The sequence below is a fragment of the Misgurnus anguillicaudatus genome, chromosome 19, assembly GCF_027580225.2.
Source record: "Misgurnus anguillicaudatus chromosome 19, ASM2758022v2, whole genome shotgun sequence".
Classification (NCBI taxonomy): domain Eukaryota; kingdom Metazoa; phylum Chordata; class Actinopteri; order Cypriniformes; family Cobitidae; genus Misgurnus; species Misgurnus anguillicaudatus.
In genome coordinates, this window is record NC_073355.2 from 39,937,701 (window position 1) to 39,946,413 (window position 8,713).

General features: G+C 46.4%; 1 long non-coding RNA gene across 1 annotated transcript; it reads right to left on the minus strand.

Moving 5' to 3' along the window:
* Positions 1 to 2,976: 2,976 nt before the first annotated feature.
* LOC141350909 (uncharacterized) lies at positions 2,977 to 3,433 on the minus strand. The gene is made up of 2 exons (XR_012359003.1): positions 3,321 to 3,433; positions 2,977 to 3,213 (listed from the first exon to the last, which is right to left on the minus strand). It is a non-coding gene; the product is annotated as an uncharacterized lncRNA (long non-coding RNA).
* Positions 3,434 to 8,713: the final 5,280 nt, after the last annotated feature.

Consider the following 8,713-nt stretch of genomic DNA (forward strand, 5'->3'; position numbering starts at 1 on the left):
CTATGTAGTGTGGGCCGTTTTGGGCCAAAATGCCAGGGCCGAATTTATGTCCCAGTCCAGCCCTGCTGGGTGTGGTCTTCAAGGGACAGATTACCTTGGCGCAGGCAGATGAGTTGGAATGCTGAATCCATAGTTGGCTAAGTATTCTGTTATGGTTGAAGGCTAGGCAAGACAAGGTGGCGGATTCAAATGCAAGCAGAAGGTTGATGTCTGGTCTGATGAGAGTTCCCTTGCCCTTTAAGGCTGCTTAAGGACTCCTCAGCTAATATGCATGATCTTACTGATGTAGTGTGTAGCTATATTAAATTCTGTAAAGATTCTGTGAATTCCTCTAAGGAGGTTAAGGTTTATCCTAATAATAAACCTTGGGTTTCACCTGAAATAAAACTGTTGATAAGCCAAAGGAATGCTGCTTTCAATTGTGGTAATACACTTAAGGTTAAAGAAATGTGAAAATTGTGAAATTAAGAAAGCTAAAATAAATTACATAGATAAGATAGAGACAGAATTTGCGTGGAATGGTGTGAGAAAATGACAGGCTGTTTTGGGGACTCTGATAAAAACAATGAACAATGTTAAAATTATCACAGGGTGTGTGATCAGGTTACTCAAGCAGATTAATAGTAGAAAAAGTCCAGGCCACGATTACATCTGTGGAAATGTGTTAAAGACCTGTGCTAAGCAACTGGGGATTATCTTCCAGTATATTTTTCAGGAATGCCTGGAGGAACAGAGTATTCCTGCTATTTGGAAGTATCCACTGTAGTCCCTGTTGCAAAGTGCTCTAATCCCAAGCGCTAAATGACTCTAGACCTGTAGCTTTAACTTCCCTGGTTATGAACGTGTTTGAGAAGATGATGAAGCAGGTGATTCTAGCGCAGGTGCAGGCATGCAGTTTGCATACAGAGCCTGTATCGCCACCTTAAAAACTATGTGGTAGCTAATACAAATGTATTATTCTGTCAAAAACCACGGTTACTACACTTTGGGCCAGTTTCCCGGACAAACCTAGTTATATTTCCTAATTAAACTCCTGGCTTAAGCTTATTCCTGTCCGGGAACCCACCTTTAACTATAATTAAACCATTATTTTTTCTAAGTGCAGGTATCCCTTATTTATCACATTATAATTACAAGATAATAAAGACAGCTATAATTAAGAGGACACAAAATATTGATTTAAAATATTGTATTTGTTATGAGGATGTATGGATGAACCCAGATGCAGACAACAAGGGGTTAACTAAGGAAATTTATTAATGAATAAAACAGAAAACAAAACCCACGAGGGGGCAAAACAATATAAACAGGAAGACTAAAGAACACTAAACTAGACAGGACTAAACTGTGACACTAAACTGGAAACACTTAACAATAAACTAGACAAAACACTTAATATATAAACACTAGACTTGACTTGACTTTTAACAGAGTACTCGCAGGTATCTGGAAACACACAATGCACAAGCACAGGACAATGAATACAAGAGGATTAAATAGGGTAACAAATCAAGAGGGGAGCAGGTGATAAGAATCAAACAATAATGAGGAGGACGACAAGGGAGCGGGGTAAAAGAGACAAGACACAGGGAACACGTGGTCCAGTAAACCAATACTAAGACCACGTGAACCCACACAAAACATGGGTCTGTCATGATTCTGCCACAAGACTAGATTAAACAAAAGACAAGATGGCAGAACCATGACAGTATTACTATATTATAAACAAAACAACAAATATGCAACAAACATGTTAAGCTGCATTTAATTCTGCTTGTGATAAAACAATTTTGATTCTCATTTGTGTCATTTAAGCTGCAATCCTGAAAGCTTGTGTCACAGGAGTGACGATCTTTTGGGCGGAACCAAAAGTTGGGAAAGTTTGGTTCCGCCCGGATGTTTCCGCCCGGACCGGGAAGAGAAAACACCGGACATCCGGTAGCACCGCGAGGGCTGTAATCAGCCAAACTACGGACAGCTGTGAGTAATTAACAAGAGCGCCGGGTGATTGGACGAAGGCAACACCCGGGCGAATACTTAAGAGCAGTTTAAATCACAGTTTGTGTTGTTGTTTTGACCAGTGTTGGTGTGTGCTGTAGCGCTGAGTTATACTCACCGGGTACGCCAGTCGGATTATTGGACTTGCTCTCTCTCTCTCTTTGTGCGTCGTGGGATTTTGGCTGATGCAGATATTGAAGACCTTACGGGTTGGAAAGTAAGCGGAGACTGACCTTGTATAAATGAAGTGAAGGAAGAAGGAACGTGCTATCGTGAGTACCCATCTGTGTAGCTGGAATTATCGTAAGGAGAAGTCAACCTAAGGAAGCGTGAGATAACAGAAGCACCGCAGTTGTGAGTAAACGAACTCATTCATTGAATGTACCTTGCATGTATTTGACCTGGACATCTTTTAAGTGCTTTCCAGCGAGAGTGAGTGGCCCTGCCCCTGAGTCAGCGTGGTGGGCGAGCCACAGGATCTTTGTGGGAGACAGCCACAGTGACGGAAAACAACTGCTAGGCCGTGTTACCATCTCCACATTCTTGTCCAGAGCGAGGCGAAGGAAGACGGGCGTCTATTGTGTGCACTGAGCGTGGTGGGTGAGTCTTGGATGTAGAAATTTCACTTTGAAGTGGTGCTGTGTATATTGCAGTGAGATTGCTGTGTCGTGTCAGACGTACCCCGCCTCCAGTCACTCGCTAGGGGCGCTGAAGAGGAAAACGGATTCTAGAATAACCCTGTGTACGATTATGCTGTGAGTGTGTTTCAGCCTTAGAAATTACGGAATAGTTCCTGAAGTATTTTCGTAGCCGGACGCTTGGCGGACTTGTGTTAGGAGTGGCGGTGAAGATCTGTACGACTGGCGGTGTGAGTATTACCAGTTTCATTGCTACTTTACCTGTGTGCTGTTTATCATCACAGAGTCAGAGGCGAAGGAGATCCGCTGCCCCGAGGTCTCTACAAAAGGGGCGCCCCGGTCCGGTTGTCGATTGCCAACGGGCGTCGAGGAAAGGGCAGCGCTCGACCCGGGTGTGACGGCGTGACACTTCCGCCCCTCTGTTGAACCAACGAGTCAGCCAAGAGGGTTTGGTCCCCGGCGCTATCTTGGAAACCACTGCCGGTCGATGCAGTACGCCTAGCCGTTATCGTAAGTCCGCCACCCCGAGAAGTATATCCTGTTCAGTCTGTCCATCAACAGGGAAGAAAGCTGTCGTCTGTGGAGGAAGAGCGAGAGAACCAGTGTGAGCTCTAAGGAGACCCGTTGTGAAGGAGAACCATACGTACCAGAAGCTGTAATCAGCGACGAGGTGAGAGAACTAACCGAGAACGATTCACTGTGCCTTTGTGTCCCAGCTGTCGTCTGTGGAGGAAGAGAGAGAGAACCAGTGTGAGCTCTAAGGAGACCCGTTGTGAAGGAGAACCATACGTACCAGAAGCTGTAATCAGCGACGAGGTGAGAGAACTAACCGAGAACGATTCACTGTGCCTTTGTGTCTCAGCTGTCGTCTGTGGAGGAAGAGAGAGAGAACCAGTGTGAGCTCTAAGGAGATCCGTTGTGAAGGAGAACCATACGTACCAGAAGCTGTAATCAGCGACGAGGTGAGAGAACTAACCGAGAACGATTCACTGTGCCTTTGTGTCCCAGCTGTCATCTGTGGAGGAAGAGCGAGAGAACCAATGTGAGCTCTAAGGAGACCCGTTGTGAAGGAGAACCATACGTACCAGAAGTTGTAGTCAGCGACGGGGTGAGAGAACAAATTGGAGTTGATTCACTGTGCTTTTGTGTCCCAGCTGTTGTCTGTGGGAGAAGAGAGAGAACAAGTGTGAGCACTAAAGTAACGAGTCGAGGAGGAAAATTCATACTTACCCAGCAGCTGTAGTCGGTGGAGAGGTGAGGAGACTCTCACGAGAACGATCCACTGTGTCTTCATGCCCCAGCTGTAGCCTGTGGCGAGAAAGGGAAAACAGGAAGGGAGAGTGAGTCGACAACCAAGGAGCTGCGTGGGAAGACGGCGGAGTGCCGCGAACTACACGCAGGTACACGGACAGGAAACAGTACATGCCCATATTTATTGTGATTTTATTCTGCCTCCAGGAAGGAAGAGGAGCGCGCCACGGGCAGAGGGAACCAGAGGCGGGAGCCCGTTCCCCGACGTAAACCCCCCCCCCCCCCCTGGAGGACAGATCCTGATCTTAGTTTTAATTCCCCTTTCCCCAAGTCCCCGTATATTTTAAATATTTAAATCAATAAAGAATATTTTTTATACTTACCTGTACTCGTTGTTGTCTGGTCATTGGGTTGGTTTTGGGGACCTCCTCGAGGTGGAAGTTAGAAGGGGCGTGGCTTAAACACTAGCGGCCAGCCCCTGGCTTGTGACACTTGCTTAATATATCAACGAAAAATTATAATATGTAAAGATCATTCAGAGATATTGACATTGTGATATTTCATTTTCTTTATCAATTTACAGTTTAGGTTACTTTTTATACCAGTGCTTTTCAACTCAAACACAGTCGTACACCAGTGTAGCGAATTAGCGGGAGGAGGGAAATAACGTTATCTGAAACACTATGAACCTCCGACCGAAACACTACGGGGATTCCCAAGGGAATCTCAGATTTTAGCTCAAAAGGGAATATTATGTATAATTAACTGTAATTAATTATACAAGTTTATCAGGTTTTACCTGGCGTAGCAGAATTAATAATAACAATTAATTAATATGTTCGTCCACCGAAGACATATATCCATAATCGTATATTAACGTCTAAGAAATGTTAATTTCATGGCCTTTAAAATTAACCTTCTCACTGATATACAGTGCTACTCGCAGCGTGTAGCTGGATCAAAGGCAGAAATAGTGACTTTAATTTCATGAGCATTGAACACAGAAACAATTCAATTGTGAAAATGCAAACCGGTTTATTAACTATAAAATGAAGTACACATAACGACTAACTAAACATACACACATACAATAACATAAAACATAGATGAGAAAGTAAAGATTGGAAAAGCTAGAGAGAGAGAGTAAAGATTGGCAAAGCACTATTGCTTAACATCTGCACAAACCATCGGATAATCTCTAAGGATCGCCTTAATTTTCATAAGGGGTAAAGCTTGAACATCAGCGAGTTAAACGAGTTTATACTTGCGTTTGGCTCTTTGTGATGCGGTGCGAAGTTTCTGCTGCACGCGGTGCGAGCAAGGAGAGAGAGAGAGTCCAGATGTGTTCGTAAGATGTAGTCCGTTAAGTTGTTTCGTAGGGCGGATTGGTCCGCGTGGTTTTCCGAACTCTAGCGCAAAGCCAGGAAAGACTGTCCTGAAGAGACAGGGCTCAGAGAAAAGATGACGAATCCGAGGGACTCTGGGTGAGTCTCAGCGAGTTTCCAAACTGCGCTGACGGGTTACCTGGGTAACCGGGCGACTGGGCGCTCATGAGTGAACTAAGCCACTGACTGAGATACTGAGCGAATCGTTCGAATTGAGCTATTGAGCGATGATCAATGAGCAATGAGCAATGAGCTATGATGGCTTGGGCGATAGGCCGTTTTGACCTTTCACACGCCCAGCCCATTTTGGGTGTACGGCCAATGTGTGAAGTGTTCGAGTGCGCGGGGAAACAAGCCTTTGTTCTTTCAGACAACACATTTGCGTAATTGCATAATGATACAAGTTTGTTCACATAACTCTTCAAATCGATATTAAATGACATTGATGCGGCTTATGGTAATATGATACATAGAAATGATTGGGAAATAAAGAGTAGATTAATTTGGTACTAGACAAGACATGGGTTTAAGATCACGTTGAATAATAATTTCATACCTAAGATATGAACCATGCTACAGTGAATAAAATCTAACTAAAGTGTTAACACACAGTTACATCACACATACATGATCATGCAGTAAAGGGATATAACATATATATACATTTAAACAGCTCATTGTGATCTTTGAATGTGGTTTCATCACAGACGTATAGTCTGTGACCCCAGCTGTGTCTCTGGCGATCGTCGAACGAACGGCTCTCAGGTTTCTCTGGTGGGTTTCCTTTGAAGCTCCTTTGAAGACTGCATTTGTTTTAATTGTCGCCCACTTTACAGCCTTGATAGGTGGTAGATATCTGGGTGATTGTGTTATCAGGACACAGGGTTATCTAAAGTCACAATTTTAGGGCTGTTTACGATCCAGACGCCAAATGGCCTCAATCTGACTCCGAGCCATCTGTTACATATCCCCCCTTCATGGCCACCAGGGTCTTGAGAGACTTTGGTGGGCGATGGTTCAATAGGCGATGGTTGGACAGGTCATTTGGTCTGGATGGCAGGTGTATTTTAATTTTCTGCAGCGTTTCGGCGTGCAGACAGAGGGGTGATTTCAATGAGGTTGGGCTCTTGCTTGGCTTGTGTGTCTTGCTTCCCACGGTTCCGCTTGAAGGCTTGAGGGACGGCAGCTGTGCACTTGTTCACTGTTTCCTGCATCCCGCTGACTCTTCGGTACAGGATGAAAGTGAGGCCAAGAGTAAGGGCGTATCCTACTCCTGTGGAGAGGCACAGTACTGTGTCAGTGGCGGTCCAGGCTCGGAAAACAGGGAGGCTGTGCATAGCTGGCACGCGAGCAAGTGCCTGGAGGGCAGTGTCGATGGGCGTGACATCAATTAGTTGGGTCCCCCCTTCTGCAATCCTCACCTCCAATTCAGGGTCTAAAGTGAAGTTGTGGTCCCTGAAGAAAGTTGAACATCCCAGTTCGGTGTGGTACTCCTCACTGGGAAGGTGATAGAGTGCGAGTTCATCGATGTGAAGAATCGCATCTTTTGGAACTTGAATCCACATCGTCTGGTTTGGTAGACTGATGCGGGTGGCTGTGTCGTGTTGGTCGTAGGTCAAAGTGGCCGTGCTGGCTGGGGTGTTGACCAGCCATCGGTCACCTACGATCTCAGCTTGGGTGTTAGTGACCTCGGCTCGTGGTTTAGCTGAGGCAGGACAACGAGAGTCAATCTTCATGGGCCGCAGCCCACAGATGGCGTCAGTGTTGTCCCGAAGGAAAGGTTTGCTGGGGCAGAGATAATGAATGTTTTTAGTGAGGCTGCACATGTGCAGGTTTGGTGCAAGGTACAGCTGTTCATTACTGTCATGATAAGCCACCACAGTGGGGGTGCGTATTCTGATGTGGGTGTTTCCCTGCCAGAAGCCAACATTGACAATGTCTTTGAGTCTGTAGATGTTGTGTGACTCGATGATTGGCAGGTTTATCAGAAAAGCAAGTTCGCCTTGTTCGGGGGCTATGCTTAATGGGATTGCGCTACCTAGGGAGTAGGCCAGATGCGCCTGCAGGGTTTTTGTTGGGCCTGCAGTGGCAGAGGATAAAATGGTCTGTAACAGGCTTAGGGGTACCAGGGAGGGTGGAATGGCTGCTGCGGCGGCTTCGAGTAGGGCTCCCAGGGACCGCTTGGGACGCTTGGTTTGTCTGCCAAGACCTGCCTGTGTGACAGTCACCTTCTGAAGTGGGTATAGCATGTGTTTGATATTGACCTCTGCGTGAAACATAGCGTTCTGCGCCCATCGTTCTCCTGCCCAACTGGTTTCTGGTGCTGATGCTGTGTAGTGTGCTCTGTAGACATCACGGGGGTTGAGTTGGACATAGACTTTTTGGCTATGTGTTCTGCAGTTCGTGATCAGGAGTCCAGGTTGCTCTTTAAGGACGATGCCTGAGGCTGGACCCGGTGACACGATTTCAGGTTGCGACCATCCCCCATGTAGGCTGATGCACAGAACAGTGATCCACAGCAGCATCCTGGTGACAGAGAGGGAGAGAGAGAAAGAACAATAGGCGAGCTCTACAGGTCCTTGTTTGGTCAGGATATTCCTGTTTCTTTTCATTGGCGGCTGTTCCCTAGGTGGCAGAGTTCTAGTGATGAGGCAGTGTGGAGGAAGTTTGGCCTGGTTAGTGCTCGTCCCCCCTTTACTATCATGCCACAATATTGAGTGTCTCTTGACTTGGTTCTGGTGGACCCATCTGGAAATTGGTTCCTTCTGACTCCTGCCCATCTTGATCTGGTATGCAATGGGGGAGAGTTTGTCCACAATCTCATGAGGTCCTGTCCAGTGTGGCAGAAGTTTCTTTGACAGCTGACAGTGAGCTGTCTGAATTGGCTGGGTGAAACTGCAGTAACAGATCTTGGTTGTTCGAAAAGCGAAGGTCGTTCCCGGATGAAGTTCATCCAGATACTGGTGAGTGGTGTCATTGGGTGCTGGAAAGCATTCTACCAACTTTGTGAATTGGCAGATGACCGTGAGAAAGTGTTTGTTGCCCCTCGTTGGCCTGGGTAATGGTCCAACCCAGTCTATCTGGAGGTCTGACACTGGAAAGTTGACACCTCTTTTTTGAAGTGGTGCTCCATGGTTTGGCTTAGCCGGTTGGAACTGGCAGCAAACCAGACATTTCTTGATGTGTTCTGCTACATCGTGCTGCATTCCAGGCCAGTATGCCACCTGTTTCGGTGTTTCATAAGTGGCTTTTGTGCAGTGGTGTGCGGCACATGCTGTGTCATGCGCATACATTAGTATGACCCCCCTATGGGCCTGAGGAACCACAAGCGCAGGTGTAGTGCGGTCATCAGGGACATACCCGAGGATGTTGTGTTGTATGCGCAGCAGGTGCCTGACATCGTTGAGACGTTTGCAGGTTGGAGCAGCAGACAGGTCAGAG